This window comes from Loxodonta africana, chromosome 2, assembly GCF_030014295.1.
Source record: "Loxodonta africana isolate mLoxAfr1 chromosome 2, mLoxAfr1.hap2, whole genome shotgun sequence".
NCBI classification, from domain to species: domain Eukaryota; kingdom Metazoa; phylum Chordata; class Mammalia; order Proboscidea; family Elephantidae; genus Loxodonta; species Loxodonta africana.
The window spans coordinates 228,569,234-228,589,702 of record NC_087343.1 but is presented as its reverse complement, the minus strand read 5'-3'; the positions used below and the strand labels follow the sequence as shown (position 1 = coordinate 228,589,702).

The following is a 20,469-nucleotide window of genomic DNA, read 5'->3' as shown; positions in this document are numbered from 1 at the left end:
AGCTGCCATAGCATGAAGACACTCAAGCAGCCTTTGGAGAAGCCCACATGGCGAGGAACTGAGGCCTCCAGCCAACAGCCACATGGGTGTGCCATCTTGGAAGTGGATCCTATAGCCTCAGTCAAATGCCTATGGCATTAGCCAATATTTTGACTGCATCTCATGAGAGACCCTGAGCCAAAACCACTGAGCCAAGCCGCTCCTGAATTCCTGACCCACAGAAACTGAGATAGTAAAGCTTATTATTTACACCACTAAATTTTGAGGTAATTTGCTTCACAGCAATAGATTGCTAGTGAAACAGTAATCTGTTGTCATTGAGTTGATTCTGACTCATGGTGACCCCATGTGTTGCAGAGTACAATTGTGCTCCATAGAGTTTTCAAGGCTATGGCCTTCTGGAAGCAGATCATTGGCCCTTTCTTCTGAGGAACATCTGAGTGATCTAAACCACCAATCTTTTGGTTAGTAGTAGAGCACTTAATGATTTGTGCCACTCAGGGACTCCAGATAACCAGAAAAAACATCACGTTTTTCTCCACAATATTAAATGCTGAAAGACAATGACTACAGAGTTTTGAGAGGAAAAAACAAACATAACTTATCTTTCATGGACAAGGATAACAAAGACAGTCTCAGATGTAAATGGGCTCAGATCTATGCCACTCACATATCATTCCTGAAAAAATTCAAGGAATTTCTGAAGCCAACAGAGATGAGAATAACAATCAATTAAAAAAGGAAAGAAACTTGAGAATTATAGTATGTCATGGATTGAACTGTGTCCCCCCAAAATATCTGTCCACTTAACTGCGCCATGAGTACCAGTATCGTGTGACTGTCCACCATTTTATGTGATTTCCCTATGTGCTGTAAATCTATCACTATGATGAAATGAGATGGATTAGTGGCAGTTACATTGATGAGATATACAAGATTAGATAATGTCTTAAGCCAATCTCCTTGAGATATAAAAGAGAGATGTGAGCAGAGAGACATGGGGACCTCGTACCAACAGGAAAGCAGCACCAGGAGCAGAGTGCACCCTTTGGACCTGAGGTTGCTGTGCTGAGATGCTCCCAGACCAAGGGAAGACTGATGACAAGGACCTTCCTCCAGAGCGGGCAGAGAGAGAAAGCCTTCCCCTGGAGCCAGCACCCTGAATTCAGACTTCTAGCCTACTGGACTGTGAGAGAATAAACGTCTCTTTATTAAAGCCATTCACTTGTATTTCTGTTATACCAACACTAGGTGACTAAGACATAGTAAAATATAGAAAATGAAGGGAAAAAGAGCCATGAACTATAAAAATAAATCCTAGAAATATCACATAGGTCAGTTGTGACAATAAGTGTGAATGGTTTATATTCTCCTATAAAAGGCAAACATTCCTAAATTGGCTTAAAAATGAAACTCATCTTAATGAGGTTTATGAGAGTCATACTTTAAACAGAATGTCACAGATAGTACAAAGAAAATGGGGGAGGGAGGGGTGATGGCAAATGAAAGGAAAAAAGAAAGGAGCAATACTGTATGGACCAGTTTGAATTTAAGGCAGAAGGACAAATGATGGGAAAAAAGAAAAGATAAAGACCACAGTCTATTTAAAAACCTTTATGTATTGAATTTCATCACATAAAATTATCTAAAGCAAAATCTGTGAAAATCCAAAGAAAAACTGAGAAACTGCAATCATGGTAAAAGATTTTAACACATCTTTTTTAGTTATTGACAGATCACATAAAAATATGGAGAAGCTGAATAATATGTTTTGTACAACTCTGAAACTTACAGGTAGGGATACATATTTCCTAAACATAAAGGATTTGAATAATGTCCATAAAACACACACACGTGTATATTATATATGTCTATGTCTTGGAAACCTGGAGATAGGGAACATGCATTCTTTAAAAAATTTTGTAAAGTTCAAGCCTAGACTAAGCTACAAGGAAGTTTCAATAAATTAAAAAAGAAAAAGAAAATTGTACAGGTCAAATTTCCTGAGCCACAATGCAAAACTAGTCATTAATAAGACAGGAAAAAAAACCAAAAAATCAAAGTACCTGGAAGTTTAAAAATTCTCTTGTGAAAACTATGCAGGATTTAATAAGAATGTTATACATAAAAACAAATATCAGAAGGCCAAAGCTATACTCAGAGGCAAATATATAGCCTAAGTACTTTTTGTTACTAAATAAGAAATTAATGTGAACAACAGGGGTGGGGACTAACAAAATGAATACCAGGAAACCAAAAAAGATAAAGTAATAAAATAAACCTACAAAATTTATTAAAAAGTACCCCAAATCAAATAATAAATACATCTAAGGGCTGGCTCTTTGAAATGAGGCCAATAAAACAGAAAAATGTTTAGCAAGATAAAAAATAATATGAAATACAGATATAGAAATACACAAATTTAGGAATTAATAAAACAAGATAATGATAGATGAGGAAGGTATCCTCTTAAAAGCATAGAAAGTGCAGCACTACGCTAATAATGTGAAAGACCATTTTCTCGGAAAGGTCTCAAGAAGAGGTGGGGGAACTGACTGGATTCTCTTCCTCATAAGGAATGAAAACACTGGAAGGAAATGCATCCCCGAAAGGGTCTGGCCCAGATGGTTTCTGGGTGAAGGAAAAAACATTTCTCTGTTATTTAATCTGTTTCAGAACATTACAAGTAAAAACCAGAAACAACAATAAAAACAACTTCCTTTTAATTCATTTTGAAATATGGCATTACTCTGAGATCAAAACCTGATAAAGGCAATCCCTAAAAGAAATTCTACACATAAGTCTGTTTTGAATATAGTTGCAAAAATTCTAAATAACATTAGAAAATCAAATCCAGTAGCATATTAAGAAATACCATAAAAAACCCAGAACTAAAATGAAGTTAGTTAAAAATACAATGCTGCAGCACTCGCAACTATGTTAATGTAAGTCACATTAACGTAAAAAGAGAAAATCATGTAAACTTTTTAATAGATCCCTAAAACACGTATTTCTGATTAAAAAGGATGATGACAAGAAACTCACAAGAAACAAGGAGTAGGATTAACATTGTAAAAAATATAAATTTCAGCTCAACAGCCAGCATCATATCCTACAGGAAAAACTAAAATAGTGGTTCTTTGTGAGTCATGGACCTCTTTAAGAATCTGGACAATTTTGCTTGACATAAATGTACACAGAAATAATTCTTACTAATTCAAGGAGTCCACCCACCAACCTAACCCAGGGTTAAACACTCCTGTACCAGAGGAATGCCCATTAGAGTTAAAAAAAAAAAAAAAAAAAAAGACAAAGAATGCTTATCTCACTTTATTACTCACTGTTGGGTTGGAAGCCAATGCAATAAGACAGTAAAAAGTAAAAGAAAAAAGTATAAATCTTGGAAAGGAAGAAATAAAACTGTGCTTACCACAGATGGAATTGTATACCTAAAAAAAACACGAGAAAATTTGTTAAACAAAGCTGAGACAGAGAGAGTGTGCGAAAAGAGAGCGAAAGAGAGAGGTTGGATTCAGTGAGCCAGTTAGAAGAAAAATTTACAAAAATCGAATTGATTTTGTACTAGATCAGCAACAACCAATTAAAAATGTTACAGGAAAAAAAAGATACTACTCACACTAGCAAGAAAAGCAACATAAATCCAAGGAGTAAACTTAGTAAGAATGTGCAGGTCTTATTAAAAAAACTAGAAATCTTCCTGATGAACACACTGGAGCAACAAACCTGGTTTTGGATGGGAAACACAGTTTTTAAGAATGGAAATTATTTCTAATGAATCTACAGTTAAATGCAATTTTGATTAAAAGCTCCAAGAAATTCATTTGCTTTTTTTGCTGGTGAAATTTGATGAAATGAATGTAAGATTCACCTGGAAGAATCAGCAAGCGTATCTGAGAAAGAAAGCATGAGAGGGAATTTTCTCTGTCAAGTGCAAATGATACAACAAAATTACAGTCTCAAGCAATTTTGGTTTGGGTCCTGGAACAGACAACAGACCACACAACAACGGGCACAAGAACATACAAGAATTGAGGAAACGTGATGGTGGCCTTTCTGAGTAGTGGACAAGGGCTTACCATGTAACTAGAAATAAAGGTAGACCCTTCCCTCACATGTCGTACCCAGGAGAATTAAGTATCTGAGTTCCTAAAATGAACCAAAAACTCTCTGAAGAGACAGAAGGGACAAAATGACAATGAAAGATCTTCTGTCATTATTCTTCGCCAGACACTGTTCCTGCATCCATTCATTGAACACTCATAACTGCCCTTGGATGTAGGTACCATTATCACCCTCATTCTATAGACGAGGAAACTGAGGCCCAGTGTATGTAACTTGCCCAAGGGTGTCAGCTAGCAATAGCAGAGTGTGGTTGAGCCCAGGTTGTGTAGCTCTGAGCCTGCACTCCGCATGGCTGTAGTTAGCTGCCGTGAAGTTGGCTCTGACTTACCTGTTTCATGTATAAGAGAACAAAACGTTGCCTGGTCCTGTGCCATCTTCTCGATCACTGGTATGTTTGAGCCCATTGTTGTGGCTGTTTTGTCACTGAGGACCTCCCAATTTTCACTGACCCTCTACCAAACATGGTGTCATTTTCTAGCGAATGTCTAGATGACTCAGCGACCCTACAGGACAGAGTAGAACCACTCCATAGGTTTCCAATGAGCGCCTGGTGGATTCGAACTGCCGACCTTTTGCTTAGCAGCCGAGCTCTTAACCACTGTGTCACCAAGGTTTCCTCTAGATGACTAGACTCCCACAATGAACACCAGTACGACAGAAACAACACGAGCAGTGAAAACACAACAAGAGCTAGGTCAAAGTCTTCCCAAAGCATGACCAAGAATTTGCGTGGGTCAGGCTTGAAAACCTCCTACCAATCAGTAAAAAATGAGCACCCCATTAAAACCTGGGTGAAATCACAAGTAGACAAGTCACAATAAGACTACGGAGGGTGGGTCATCATAAAATATGGGTGCTGCTCTAAAACCCAAACGATAAACCGACAAGTTACTCTATTTCATCTATGAAATTGGCAAAACAAGAAAATCAAGACACTTTGGTCCATTTTGGAAACAAGCTCAAGTTCTTTGCCCTCTGGGAAGTGCTGGGTGGGCGGGTGAACTGACATCACTTTTCAGGCTGATGTCTGACAACATGCTTGAAAGCCTTAATGCTTTTAGACCTCTTAACCCAGAAATAGGGGTGGATTAACCAGTAAGCGCGGCACCCACAGGCTTCATTGTGTTTACTTACTAATCTGTAGCACACAATTTCACATGGGTTTCACAACATTTTTGATGTGAAAAACAGGTGAAACAGTGCGCCTTGTTGTTGTTGTTGTTAGGTGCCGTGAGTCGGTTCCGACTCCTAGCGACCCTATGCACAACAGAACGAAACACTGCCAGGTCCCAAGCCATCCTCACAATCATTGTTATGCTTGAGCTCATTGTTGCAGCCACTGTGTCAATCCACCTCGCTGAGGGTCTTCCTCTTTTCCGCTGACCCTGCACTCTGCCAAGCATGATATCCTTCTTCAGGGACTGATCCCTCCTGACAACATGTGCAAAGTATGTGAGACACAGTCTCGCCATCCTTGCTTCTGTGTGCTACAGATTAGTAAATAAGCACAATTCAGCTGTGTGTGCCTTGCTTCTTGGGTAATCCATCCCTGCCCAGAAGCTGCTCTCCTAGGAACAGGCTCCCCCTGCCCCCCACATCCGCTCATTACATGGTGTACAACCTGCTTCCGAGAGGATAATCCAGGGGTCTGGGTGGAGCATCAGTGTGTTTAGAGTGTAGAGGTGAAATCGGATGTAAAACTACTGGTCAATAAAACGGCCAAGTCCCGACTCAAGCCCTGAGGGCAGGCACTACCAGGTCCCTTCCTTTTCAGTGAGCAGCAGCCCATCACCCTGCTTTTTGTCTGGGGGGGCCTCACGCCAGGACACCTCCTTGGCTTTGCATAAAATGCAATGGAACCATGGAGGCGGTGACTCATTAAAATGAGGCTATGCTTCAAAGGAAAGAACCAACTATCTGTGTTTTCCATAAAATGATCATGAGCAGTATTTCCCACCATATGAAGCATTTCGTGGCTGTGAAAACGGCACGTGCACCTGGAGACTCCCAGCAGCCTTGTTAGGTAAGAAGGGTGGGCTTGTTAAGCCTGACTTCATTCTTTGGATGAGAACTGAAGGCCCCACCATTGAGCAGGGCCAGCAGCGAGCCTCTGGCTCAGCGCAGTGGCCCCCCACCAGGCGCTTGGTCTATTTTCCGTCTAAGCGCAGCGTTTGAGGCCAGCCCCGCTGCCAGTGACTCCCCATGGGCCCCCAGGTACCTTAGGTGGGCCCCTCCACTACAGAGCTGCCCAGTGCTCGCCGACGCCACCTCTTCCCCGCACTGCCCCGTGCAAGAGCCAGCAGGCCCCTGACTCCCACGTTTCCTGTTTTGTGCCGTACAGGGCTCTGGGCATGCTTCCTGTGCCAGAGGTCACCAAGTGGTAGGTGTTGCCTTCTCGGTGCTTGCAGTGCAGACGCCCCCAACAATTGCCCCTCCTCCGCTCCACGACATGCACGGGGACAGCATCAGAGCTGCCTGATCCCGGCCCCCCCAACAGTAGGCGCATTCCACAGAGAGGATGCACCTGGGGTCCCCTGGGTCCCCCGTGCCCAGTCCAAGTTGCACGACCTGACTGGGTGTCTTCAGGCCTGCCTTTCACTGACCCCGAAGACAAGTCTTTCCCTCCGAGATACAAATGCTCTGCTCACTGTCTTTGTGAAGCCGAATGACATAAACCCCAAAACTTTTTTAATTAAAAAAAATTAAATGTAAGATGGTTTTTTGCCCCACCAGAGCTATTACTGTAAGAAAAAACAACCACCACCACCAACAGAGAAAGCTGTGAACCTCCTGTTTGTGTATCACCCTAAAAGCAATTGATCCTTTACTTGCTGACGGTCGCTGGGGCGGGGTGGGTGGGTGCCCACTTCCTCCCAGCACAGGGCCACTATGCTCCCCAGGTGAGCACTTGGCACTGATCCTGCACACCTGAGGGCTCCAGGCCCCCCCTGCTACCTTGTGTTGTGGTGCTGTTACTACTATCAGTAGAGACAGTCTCTATGATTGGGGCCCCCACATACAAACTGTGGGTGCTGGGCCTCTGGGGCTCTGCTACTGCCCCCTGAGGAGTCCAAGGTTGGCTAGATTCTCTTGTTCAGCCCCTCACTCAGACCCACTCTACAGGTTGGGGCCTGCCCAGTGTTTTGGGTCCAGCCTTGGAGAAATAGTGGGAGGGTGGGCTCTTTTCTATTCCCCAGGTGACCCCACCCCATCCCTCAGGGCATGGGCCCTGCCCTCCCTCTATTGTTCGCAGAGTGCCAGGGAGGCCAGTCCTCCAGGAGCTCATTGCAGCCCCACCACTTCTTCCAGAAGGAGGAAGAGACACCCTTCTCCGGCGCCCTGGGGACCAGGGCCTGATTACAAGTCCAAGTGGAGTGGGGGTGACTTAGGCTCCCCAACACTCATAAGATATCCCACAGGTCAGAAACGAAATCAAACGCCCAGAACTGGCCTTGGGTGTGACTACAAATGCTGAGCCCAGCTGGGGACATTTGGCGGCTGGAGAGGCGGCTGGACCTCCCTGGGCTGTCCCAGCAGACAGCCAGGGGACTGTGGAGGCTTAGCACTGCACTCAGGAACAGAGAGGAAGACCCCTAGACCAGCACCGGACCGGCTCTGTCCCAGAAGAGGCCAAGTGGGGTGGGCTGGCAGCACCCCACTGATAACTCGGAGCACTGGATGCCACTGCCGGGGCAGGTCAGGGGACAGCAGCAAGCACAAACGGCGCGGATACGGGGGAGCTCCGGGTGAGGGCAAAGTGGTTGAAATGTTGGGTAGCAAAAGCGAGTGTGGCCGGCCAAGCTCCTGGGGTCGTTATCAGAGGAGAGAGCAAGGTCCTGGCTGTGGCCGGGCCTTTATCTGGATACCCGCTCCGGGCGTGCCCCCGCTCCCCTGGCCGCTTTTGTGTCCGAGACCCGAGATTCTAGTCAAAGCGGCCGCGCACACCCGGGCTCCCGGGAGCCGTGAGAACAGGTCCTCGACGGCAGCGAGCCCTGCCCTTCTCCCAAGCCCCGTTCTGTCCCCGCGCCCAGGGCACCGGGCGCAGCGGGGGCTTACCTGGCCCGAACGCGGCGGCCCGACGCCCTCGAAGGACGCGTCCAGAGGAGGGTCCGGGTCCTGCGCGCCCGAGACTCGGCGCCTAGTCGGCCGGTGGGAGAGGACCGCGGAGTGGGCTGGAGGGAGGGGACCGCGGGCGGGGCCGCCCACTTTATAACCCCCTCCCGCCGCTGCGGGCGCGCCCCGACCGCGCTACCACCGGGGGGCGCTGCGGCCCCGCGGATGGGCCGGTCGGGGGGCGGCGGGACCCGCTGGCGGGAGGGGGCCAGCTGGGGAGAACAAGAGGGAACCGGAGGGGCTGTGGGTGGACGGCACGAGGCTGGGGGCCGAGCCAGGCGCCCTGCTGGGGAGACCGGGGGAGCAGGGAGACCCGGCAGCGGTGTGGGGGAGGGGCCCGCAGGGGGGCTAGGCCGGAGGGCGGGGGAGGGCTGGCCGTGCGGGGACCCCGAGGGCTAGGGAGACGCGGCGGGCGATGGGCGACGGGAGGCGGGGGGAGACCGCAGGGAAGGGAGCTGGGCGGCCCCGTGGAGACGCGGGCGGGGGCGGGGGCTGCCACCTCGCTGCGAAATAGTCCGGGGCGAAGTCGAAGTCTCCTCCTCTCCCCCCGCCGCCGATCCGCACATTCCTCCAGCCACGTCCCCCCTCGCCCGATACCCACGTCGGCCGCGCCCCGAGCTGGCTGCTGCCGGGACTTCCCGCCCAGCGGGCGCTGCCTGCACCCGCCCCCCAGCCCCATTTGCCCTGCGACCTGGTCCTGTCTACTTTTGGGTGGGGCGCTGGAGCGTTGGGGGCAGCACCGTTCACCGAGGGCCGAGGAGGGGTCCCCAGGAGTCGCCTCTCGGTAGGAGCTGCTTCTGGGCGGCGCCGTGGGGTCCTCCTCGCCCGGCCAGAGCGCGGTGATAGCCCCCTAACTCGGGTGAGGTAGGAAACCCTGGTGGGACAGTGGTTAAGTGTTCCGCTGCTAACCAAAAGGCCGGCAGTTCAAATCCACTAGGTGCTCCTTGGAAACCCTATGGAGCAGTTCTACTCTGTCCTATATGGTCGCTTTGAGTAGAAATCGACTCAGCCGCAATGAGTTTGGTGTTTTTTTTTTTTTTTTTCCAGGTGAGGCAAAGAGGCTGAGGGAGTCCGGTACTGGGCTCCACGAAAGGCTGCCACCTTCCAGCCTGGTCTCCCGCCTTTCTTCTCGTCAGGGACACGCAATTCCGTGGCCCCGCCGGGTCAGAATGTGTGTCCGCGCGCTGGGCTCCTGCGCGGTGCTCCGTGGCACCCCCCACCAAGCTGTGGGCTCCCTGTACCGTGGGCTCTCCACACTCTGATCCCTCTTGCTGTGGACTTTGATGCCATGTTCCTTCTCCAACCACGCCGGGGCACCCAGCTCTCGGTGCTCCTGCAGAAACCGGATGTGACCTGGTGTGTGAGATGGCCACGCTCAGTGGTGAACGAGGTAGCTGGGAAGGACTGAGGGTGGCCAGGACAGTCCGAGCCTCGAGTACCATCAGGAGGTGGCCCAGGGCCAGATAATGATGGCCAGGTGTACCCCAGAGCACCACTGGAGACTTGGTTCTGGGCCCTGGAGCCTCTGTGAGGCCCCACTCCTAGGAGAGGGAGAGGAGGGATCCCAGGCAGGGCTGTGGCTGGTGGGGCTGTGGTCCCGATCCCCACTCCCCACCCTGGAGCAGCAGCCCAACATGCCCAGTGAGTGTAGGCAGGGTTGGGGGTCCTTGGGCTCTGGGACAGACCATATTCAGGTCATCCTGGAGGCTCCAGCCTCAGAAGTTCATTTTTTGCCAATCTTTGGTTTAGTCATGTCTCCCTAAGAGGAGACAGACTTAGGGCTTCTTAGGTGGCCTCCCTGCATCCATACCCTCTAGCCACAGGGCCTCCCTACCCCTGAAGCCTGACCATCTCTTTCCAGTCTCTGTATCTGTTTCTCATGTCCTGAGTCCTATCTCCTGGCCTGGTGGTAAGGTCCTGAGGGCAGGGGTCCAGTGGAGGTGTCTGTCTGCCCCGGGATCACGCAGCAGCAGTCTCTGCTTGAGCAATGGAGGAACAGCTCAGGCAAAGGGAGGCACATGCTACCAAGGCAGCTGCTTGACGGGGCAGTCAGCACTGTCCCCGAAACGCCCTGCTTCGCTACCCGCTGTCATTCCCACCAGCTCCCAGCTCCCAGAGCCCTGCCTTCTGGGCTAGGCCACCATGTAGCCCCTCCATCAGTTCGCATTCCACCTCCACTGCCCACCTTGCCCCAGGGCAGCAATAGTCACTCGCCTTTCCTTCTCACAGTGGCCTTTCATGCCTGGCACCATGTGGAGGGTGCCTGGTGCCATGAGACTTTAACAAAGGTGTGTGAGTGTGGTATGTGAGAGTGTGTACAACAGTGTCTGAATGTATGTATGTGAGTGTGCATATGTGAGCGAGTGTGGTGTATGTCTGTGTATAAGCGTGTGTGAGTGCATATGTGAGCGTGAGTGTGGTGTATGGGTATACATATCTGTGTATGTGTGGACAGTGTGTATGTGCATTTGAGTGTGTGAATGTGGTGTGTCTGTGCATAAACGTGTGGCAGTGTGGCAGCTAGGTGGGTAAATGAAAGGCTCAGGTCTCCTGCTTTGGAGTGCAGTTGACTGAAGGTCCCAGCTGCTGCTCTCTGGATCCACTGAACATTCTCACTGAGGCTGCACTTCCTGCTTCCTGCCTAGGCTGCGCCCAGGGGTATATATGCAGGCCCAGTCCCACAAGCTGTGGGATCCTTTAAGGGATCTTTTGGCTCCAGGCCTCCCCATTGCCTGGACAGAGCTGTCTAAGAACTGCTTTGCAGGCTGAGACTCTTCCCATCTCACAGGGTCAGACATGTATCACTGTCTGAGTCCCACATTGTCCTCAGCCATCTCGCCTGTATCTGTCGAGGCATTGCCCTGATAAATCTCTACTTCTGTCTAACCCCATCTTGGCATTTGCTTCTCAGAGGACCTCAATTAACAAGTGGTGCAGGAGGGGTCTGAGAAATAGGTGTGAACAGGGGACTTGGGACCACCAGAAGGCAAAGAAGATGCTGTCCCAGCTGGTATGTGGGACACAGATAAGTCCTTGGCACAAGGTCCTGCAGGCTCAGTGTTAAAGATTTCACTGATGGTGACCTGGGGAGAGGTCCAGTGAAGGGAACGTCCTAAGGTGTGGTGATTCGGTCATTAGAAGGCTACGACAGAACAGTGGGGCTGGCTGGTTGCTGCTGAGTTGCGTTGATGTCCCTGCAGAGGGATATGAGAGACTGAGGCAGTTAACCAGCAGTGAAAGACCTATTTGGTGGTACAAAGAGACCCTGTCTCCTGCAGTGGAAGAGCTGATATGGCTGAGTAGCAACAAAGATATGACAGCTCCACTCAGCTTCAGATACATTGAAATGTCTGATATGTGAAGGTCGGGGCCCTGGTTGGGAAAAGCTGTGACCCCGAAACATGGAATGGGGCATCAGTCAGCAGACATCCCAGCGGTCCTTTCCCTGGTCCCTCAGCATATAGTTGTAATTGACTCACTCGGCTGTTGCAGTAAGGTTTACCTTCGCTTCCTGTCCCGTAGGTCAAGAGGTATCACATTGGGGAAGGCCAAGGGGAAACCTCTGGAACTGCCCACACACCAATCAAGATAGTAAATCACAAATGGTATCACATCCTGGGCGGGTGGCACCACCATTAAAGACCTAAAGGATGCAGGGATGGTGGGGCCACATGGCCCCATTTAATTCACTGGCCTGGCCCCTGCAGAAATCAGTGGGTCCTGAGGATGACTTCAGGCCACTCAGGCTTAGCCAGGTAGTAGCCCTGCTGTGCTGGAGGTGGTCTCATTAATAGACCAGATTAATAAGATCATCAGTTGGTGCTCGTACTCTTTTCCATTCCAATCAGAAACAGTTCGCTTTCACATGGAAGGGATAACAATACACATTTACAGTTTAGCCTCAGGGCCATAACTTCCCCTTTGTCATTATTTTGAAGAGATCTGGACCACCTGGACATCCCACAGACCGTGACACTGATGCATGACAGTGACAGCATTGTGCTGATTGGGCAGGACGAGCAAGAGGAAGCCAGTGTGCTGGAGACCTTGGCATGATATGTGCATCCCAGACGGTGGGAGATAAACCCTATGAAGTCTTTGGGACATGAGCTTCAGTGGAGTTTTAGGAGTCTAGTGGTTAGGGGCAGGCTGGGACATCTCTGAAGCAAAAGGCACATTTCTACATCTCGTACCCCCTGCAACAAAGAAGGAAACCTGGTACCTGGCTGGCTTTTTTGGGTTCTGAAGGCACTATATTTCACTCTTAGGAGTAGTTCTCTGACCCATGTCCCAGGCGACATGAAGGCAGCTAGCTTCGAGGGGCCCAAGCCAGGAAATGTCTGCAGCAGATTCAGGCAGTGGTGCCAGCAGCCCTGACCCATAGGCCACGTGATTGGCACTCTGTGGGCTTGGAGGTGCCAGTGGTGGGAGCAGATGCCTTACGGAGTCTCTGAGCTGGCCCCTGGGGCCTGAAGCAAGGCTGGGCTATTTGCTCCGAAACAAAGAACACACACCTTTAGGGAAAGGCTTCATGCCTCCTGAGTAGGAGGAGCAGCCCACCTCTGCACTTGGTGGGGACACAGGATCTGGCTTTGGGTTGGTCCCACCAGGGGAGCTGGGCACTCTGGGGCCTTGCTGGGATGCTGCTGTTCCTGCTCCCTCCCCTTGTGAAGGGGTCCCACCATAAAGGCTGTCAGCACGCGGCCCCGTTTTGTTGTGCTTGTTTCCCTCTTCAGGTAGCTATGACAGCATCTATTTTGCAACAGCGACACACCGCCCAAGGAGCATGCTGCACACCAGACATGGCACGTGTAGCTCCTGGAGACCCTTGTGCTACCACGTGAGGAGGCATAACCCTATCCTCATATGCAGGAGAAACTGAGGCCCGATCGCTGAAGTAACTTTCCCGAGACTTCACAGTTCGCTGGCTTGGCTTGTCATCTGTTATGGGTTAAATTATGTCCTCCCAAAATGTGTGTCAACTTGGCTAGGCCGTGATTCCCAGTATTGTGTGATTGTCCACCGTTTTGTCATCTGATGCGATTTCCCGTGTGCTGTGAATGTTACCTCTGTGATGTTAATGAGGTGAGATTAGTGGCAGTTACGTTAATGAGACAGGACTCAATCTACAAGATTAGATTGTGTCTCGAGTCAATCTTTTTTGAAATATAAAAGAGAGAAGTGAGCTAGAGACATGGGGACCTAATACTACCAAGAAACAGGAGCCAGGAGATTGGCGTGTCCTTTTGACCTGGGATATCTGCTCTGAGAAGCTCCTTGAACAGGGGAAGGTTGAAGACTAGGACCTTCCTCCAGGGCTGACAGAAAGAGAAAGCCTTCCCTGGAGCTGGTGCCCTGTATTCAGACTACTAGCCTCCTAAAAAACTGTGAGAAATACATTTCTCTTTGTTAAAGCAATCCACTTGTGTTATTTCTGTTATAGCAGCACTGGATGACTAAGACAGCCTCTCCATTGTGTTGTAATGCTCTGAGGGCAAGGACCTGCCCTGACCCCTTGGTATCTACAGGGCAGCCCCTGGCACAGAGAGAGCCCTGACAGGAGACTGCGAAACCAATAAACGTGGAGCCTCCAAAGTCAGGCTCTGCAGGGCCCAGCACTCTGTAGAGATTTACGGGGGGCTTGAGACCTTGAGAATTCCCCTCTGGATTCAATTCCAACTCATCCCACCCAGCACCCTGTTCCTGACTGTGGGGTTGAGCAGGGATTTGTGTGGGGGGAGGCCTGTGAGATGTCAACTGACCTCAAACCATATCATCGAAGTCCCAGACACCCCACTTTTCTGTGATAACCCAACAAGGGTCTCTGCCTTTGACTCTGTTGAAACAACTTCTGAAGGGACCCATCTTTTTGGGTGTAAGAAGTTTTCCCTTGTACGTGTCCTTGCTTTGCTCTCCTTGACTTGCTGAAGGGCAGGCCTTGTTCTGGGGACTCAGCAGGGGACTCAGGTTCACCTCAATCCTTATCACAGCCTTTTGACATCCACATTTTCAGACCGAAGGTTAAGGGTGGCTCATTGTCCCTTCTCAGAGCTCCTGACGCTACTGTCACTAGAGTGCCTGCACTGGCCTCTTTTAGTACTGCCCGTTGTTCTTGAAAAGTCCAGGACTGCTCATGGAGACTGGGGCGTGGAAGGGATAGGGAGGGGCACCTAGGAAGATCCTCTCTTATCAGATGTCATAGGATTCTGAGAGTGTCCTTGAGGGCTTTGATCTACTGATTGAGGATGGGAGCACTCTCCCAGGCACTCTGTCCAAAGGGCTCAGCCAGGGCTGGCTCCCTGATCCCCACAGTGCTCGTGCAGTACAAACCGAGATCACATGCCTGGGTCTTTTTAGCTGCTTGCCATTTTCCATCCCGTTGTGGGGACTGGTGCACAGATAGCAACACATAACCTTGGACACTTAAAAAACTAATTGATGACAGAGGCTAGACCCATGCATACCATCAGAGGAAGAACTTTCTATATTTGGGCTGCAAGTGCACCCTGGCTCCCAGCCTCAGTGGAGAATTAAGTAATGCGTTTCCTTTTCTGCCCACATATTCTCAGAAAGAGGAGCCTTAATTGGTTCAGTGTGGAGAAGCCCTCCACAGCTTTCTCATGCTCAGGAAGTCATGTGGGATCGTTCTGGGTGGCTGGGGCATTGCTCTCGGACTTGTGGCTGTAGAAATGCAGAGGATGTTTAGAAAGACCACCTTAACATTCAGATTTTCTCTTGCTCACTAGTGGATTGGACGGACAGAAGTAACGGTCTCTTCTCCTTCCCCGCCCCAAGTAGTTCTCGCCTTTCTCCAGGGACAACTCAGAAAAACATTAAAACATTGCAAAACCAGCCATTAGCAGGCAAGTACACATGAGTCAGTTATGTGTCACCGTGTGTGTGTATCAGAGGAGCGGGAGAAGCCGAGGGTTTTTCCTCTCTCTCTCTTTTTTTTTTTAAAAGCCAAAGCTACATCATTATTCTCAACAATCTTACCAGGTTCTTGGGTTGACCAGAAAGACAATTTTAGTCTTTTAATTTTATAGCAACACTAGTGTGAGAACTTGGCAGGGGCAACTCTTTATATATATTTCCAGCAAAAACCAAGTACAGAAGCAGGGTGCTCGGTGGAGGGGCCTGGGTTGGGTGAGGGCACCAGGTGACAGGAATGTTGGGGTTGGGAGTTTGGCAAACGCTAGCGGTTGAGAGCTGTCCCCTCCATGGAACAGTGCGGTGATCGCCAGTGGGCGTGGGGCATATCCAGCCTGGATGGCACTCCTACTGGGTCTGTACTTCCCTGCACATTCGACCTTGGACATGCAGTCACCTCTCAGCAGGTGAAACCAGCCTGATGGTAGCAACACCCCCAATATGCCACCACAGAGCTCCTCCTCGCGCACCTGATCTAAGCAGATCTTCCCATCCCTGGGAGGCAGCCAGGAAGGACACCCCTTGTCACATTGTCACAGACAGGGATCAAGGCTCACAGAGGAGTCCAAAAAAAAAAAAAAAAAAAAAAAAACCCGTTGCCCTTGAGTCGATTCCAACTCATAGTGACACTACAGGACAGAGTAGAACTACCCCCACAGGGTTTCCAAGGAGCACCTGGTGGATTTGAACTGCCGACCCTTTGGTTAGCAGCTGAACTCAACCACTGCACGACCAGGGTTTTCCAGAGAAGTCCAGGCAACGGTAAAATGTGGTGCTGGGGAGGAGAATTCCAGTCTTTTAACTTCTGGCCCAGTGTTGGTTTTTCCCCTTCCATGAATTCTGAGAATTTCTAAACGAAATGAAATTCGATTACAAAATATTTCAAAATATTTATGCTTCATTAAGAGCTCTCCCATCACCAGCTCTGCTGTACTAAGTTGAAACTCATGCATCTTAGTTCTTCACTGGCATAGGAAGGACACACCGATGGCACTCCATTGGCTGGCTGGGCTTGTTTGGGCTGAGAACCACGCACACCACAGGGCTTCTCATTGGGGGTCCACACGAAAGGACTTCTGGGTCACCAAGCCCCCAAAGTCTGAGCAAAACTTTGTCTACACGCATTTTTCAGGGAAGACAGCCCACAGCTTTAACTGAATTCTCAAAGGTATATGTAACCTCAAAGGTATTGCACATTTTGAAAGAAATGGAACACAATGAAATACATATTGAACAAAGCCATCCTTCTGTGATGGCTTAGGAGGTATCTCAAGGGCTTGAGGTGCTCCAAAGGTATGGTCATCATCACCATTACTACCACCACCACCAATACCACCATCACCCCCTACTATTAACACTACCACCATCACCATCACCATGTTCACCCTACCTCCCATCACCATCATCACACCCATCATCCCCATTCCCAACCCCATCATCACCATAATATAACTAAGCTATCACCACTGCCAATACCACCATCACCGTCCGCTACTAACACTACACTATTATCCTATCATCGCCATCCTATCATCACCCCTATCATCACCATCACCTCCATCCTCACCATCACAACAGAACCACCACTCTTCCACCACCACTACCATCACTGTCATAACCACACTATCTATACAACCACCCTCCCCACCCCATCATTGTCACTACTATTACCACCATCATCACAACCACTGCCATTGCCATCACCACACCCCTGCTAGACCCTCAGCCACTGTCCTCTAGGAAATGACTTTCCCTTGCTCTTCTCCTGTTCGCCCACCCCTCTGGCAATGGGCAGTCTCCTCCCACCCCATGCTGCCTTCCTGGTTCTGGCCCTTCTTCTGTCCCTCCTCAAATCCCCCAAAGCACTCTGCTAACTGTGGGTGAAGACAAGGCCTGGCACCCAGACGACAGCTTTGTGGAAGCACATTCATCCCTTCAACCACCTCCAGCCCCTCTGGTCTCTATAGGCAGAGGGAACTTGCAGAGAGCTATCTTTCTCTGCATATGGACACACACAAACACGCGCTCACTCCTCTACCTTGAAGGCAAAAGGACGGCAGCTGGTTCCCTCCCCTTATTTAAGTAGCAGTTGTATCTTTCCTGCTCTGAGAGCTAAAACAATTAAGTTTTATCATGAGTTGCTTAGAGGAAGCACATAGAGTTGCTCAAAGTCATCCCTGTAATACCTGCACTCTCCTTACTTCCATTGACAAACTTTCCTTTGACAAACAAAGGGCAGGCTTTGTGGGTGGTTGGGTCCTCCTATCTCAGGGCAAGAAGGGAAGTGTGCCCACCTGCATGACTGTCATCTTTGTCGGTTGTCAGCTTAGAGTTACTTTTCTCTGCTTTGTAAATTTTACTAATGGTTGACATTGAATTTAAAAAATATTATTTATTTATTTTTGAGCAGATAATACACACTCATTGTGCAAAATTCAAAGGGCACAACAGGGTATGGGGTAAAATACCAGGCCCCCCTCCCACTCTTTCCTGCAAAGCTTGGCTGGAGGAGAGTCACTTCCAAGCTCACTCATGTGTTTGGGTCAGGTCCTATTGGCCAAGACATCAATTTCTCACTGCAGTTTCCCACACGTGGCATTCAGCTTACTTCTCCCAGAATGGGGCCTGTCAGGAAGTTGAGCTGAGCTGGAGAGAGTTAAGGTGAGCTGCCAGGTCAGAGAGGACAATTAAGACAAGGAGGCAAAATGAAAGTCACAGTTAAGCCTTTAATCACTCCCTGAGATAGTATAAGCAAGAGAAACCTGGAGAAGGTACAGATGGCCGCCCTCCGTTCCACATTTCCCCAGGGTCAAGTGGATCAGCACAGATGTGGGGAACATCTCACAGCCAAGTGAGGCCTGAACAAAAGGCTTCTGCTGCTGGGGGTCAGGGGAGGGTAGTGAGAGGGGGAACGGTTGGAGTGGAGAAGTACCAAGTCCTGGGAAAAGGTGACTTCAGGATTCTTCCCCCTCTTCCCTGATGAAGAGGTCTCAGCAGATGTACCTGAGTTACTTCTGAATCATGATGACCTTATTTATGACAGAAAGAAATGTTGCCTGGTCCTGTGCCATTGTAATGAGCGTTGGTATGTTTGAGTCCAGTGTTGCAGCTATTGTGTTAAAACATCTCATTGAGGATTTCCCTCATTTTCACTGGCCCTCTACTTTACCAAACATAATGTCTAGCGATTGATTTTTCTTGATGTTGTGAGCAAGTCAAAGTCTCGCCATTCCCGCTTCTAAGGAACATTCTGCTTGTATTTCTTCAAAGATTGATTTGTTCATTTTTCTGGCAGTCTGCAGTATATTGAATATTCTTTGCCAACCCCACAGTTTGAACGCATCAATTCTTCTGTTTTCCTTTCTCATTATCCAAATTTCTCATGCATAGGAGTGATTGAAAAGACCATGGCTTAGATCAGACACATCTTAGTCATTGGCTTAGTTATCTGGTGCTTCTATAGCAGAAACACCACAAGTGGATGGCTTAACAAAGAGAAATTTATTCTCTCACAGTCTAGGAGGCTAGAAGTCCAAATTTAGGGCACCAGCACCAGGGCAAGGCTCTTTTTCTCTGTCAGCTCTGGGGGAAGGTCCTTGTCATCCATCTTCCTTTGGTGTAGGAGCTTCTCCATGCAGGAATCCCAGGTTCAAAGCAAGAGCTCTGCTCCTGGTGCTGCTTTCTTGGTGGTATGACATCGCTATGTCTCTCTGCTCGCATCTCTCTTGTGTCTCAAAAGAGATTGGCTTAAAATAAAATCTAATCTTATAGTTTGAGTCATGCCTCATTAATATAATTGTCACCAATCCTTTTTTATTAACACCATAGAGATAGGATTTACAACACATAGGAAAATCACCTTGAATGACAAAATGGTGGACAATCACATAATACTGGGAATCATGACCTAGAAAAATTGATACAAATATTTTTGGGGGACACAATTCAATCCATTAACAGTCATCAAGGTGTCATCTTTGCTTTTTAAAACTTTCAAGAGGTCTTTTGCAGCAAATTTGCCCAAAGGTAATTTGAGCAATTTATAAAAAATGTAGTTTGGGGAGGCGGAGCCAAGATGGCAGAATAGACAGCTGCTTCTGTCAAGCCCTCTTTACAACAAAGACCTGAAAAAAAAAGTGAAATGAGTACATTTGTGACAAGCTGGGAGGCCTGAGCATCAAAGGCAAGCTTAGACAACGAACTAAGGGGCAGGGGGAGGAAGAGGCTGTTCAGAAGTGGAGAGGACTTGCCAGACCTGAATCACGGGGAGCCCTCAGGCACCATTCTGGGAGCAGCGGCTGTGGCGAAGGCAGGCTGGTCCTAGCATTCGGCCGCAGTTTCCTCAGGGAGAAGCAGCTAGCCACACAGCCCACTCACACCTCCGGAACCTAAGGAGAAGGGCGTGCTCTCCGCAAAAGCTAAGTACTTGCGTATATTTTACTGCCCACCCCCACACCCCCAAGCCGGCTTCAGCGGCTGAATCCCTGGGCCTGAGATAGACCCTGGTGAGCACCTAGAGCCATCCTCCTGGCCTTGGGGAAGGAAAAAATTTGCAATTGGAGGGAAAAGATAATTTGCTAGCTTCATTAACCAGGGGAGCTCAGGACAGAAGCGGCTCCTATCCAGGCATAAACTGTCTGTGGACCTTGAGCACCTTTCCCTTCTGCATGGACCTGTGTGGGCCTATTTGGGGAGAATAGGCCTTTGTTGGCAAACTCCAACCATTTCAGCTGTGTGGTGGAGAGGTGGGTGTTTGACGTTTGACATTGCTTTGCCTATTAAATAAAGTTCTCACCTACCCACATCAGGGACCTAAGGACTGGTAGCTCCGCTCAGGTCACCCAGTCACCCACAGCAGGGGTCCAAAGATGACTGATACCTCCCAGTCCTTACAACCAAAAACTTTGGGTGCCCGTGGACCCTCTGCAGAACCCACCCACCAGCACACTCTAGGGAACAGAGATGCATTTTCCTCAGAGACACTTGGGGGTCGGTTCTCAGCCCCCTGCCTTGTTCAGAGCATGACCCCCTGCTGCAATCAGATACTGGTATATATGCCAATCACCCCTGCCCCTCTAAGACTGTAGGACAGAGCCTGTACCACGCACTTGATGATCAGCTACCTGGAAACCTGAGCTGAATTCATACAAGAAAAGTGAATGGACTCCTAGACTGATATACCTGATAGCAGCTCTAGCCAGCTGGGGACAGGATACCAGAGCTCCAAAGGTGAAAATAATCAAGCTAGCTCATTCAAGCAACCCATGGGGGTATACCAAAAGG

General features: G+C 49.0%; 1 protein-coding gene and 1 long non-coding RNA gene across 2 annotated transcripts in view; one reads left to right on the top strand and one right to left on the bottom strand.

Moving 5' to 3' along the window:
- COL6A2 (collagen type VI alpha 2 chain) overlaps window positions 1-8,308 on the bottom strand; it is a 34,763-nt gene extending 26,455 nt beyond the window's left edge. The window contains exon 1 of the mRNA XM_064279593.1: window positions 8,200-8,308. The gene's annotated coding sequence lies outside the window, so the exon portion shown is untranslated. The remainder of the gene's footprint in view (window positions 1-8,199) is intronic.
- Window positions 8,309-8,989: 681 nt separating this feature from the next.
- LOC104847107 (uncharacterized) lies at window positions 8,990-13,802 on the top strand. Its single transcript, XR_776082.2, has 3 exons — window positions 8,990-9,040; window positions 9,304-9,646; window positions 12,195-13,802. It is a non-coding gene; the product is annotated as an uncharacterized LOC104847107 (long non-coding RNA).
- The last annotated feature ends 6,667 nt before the right edge of the window (window positions 13,803-20,469 follow it).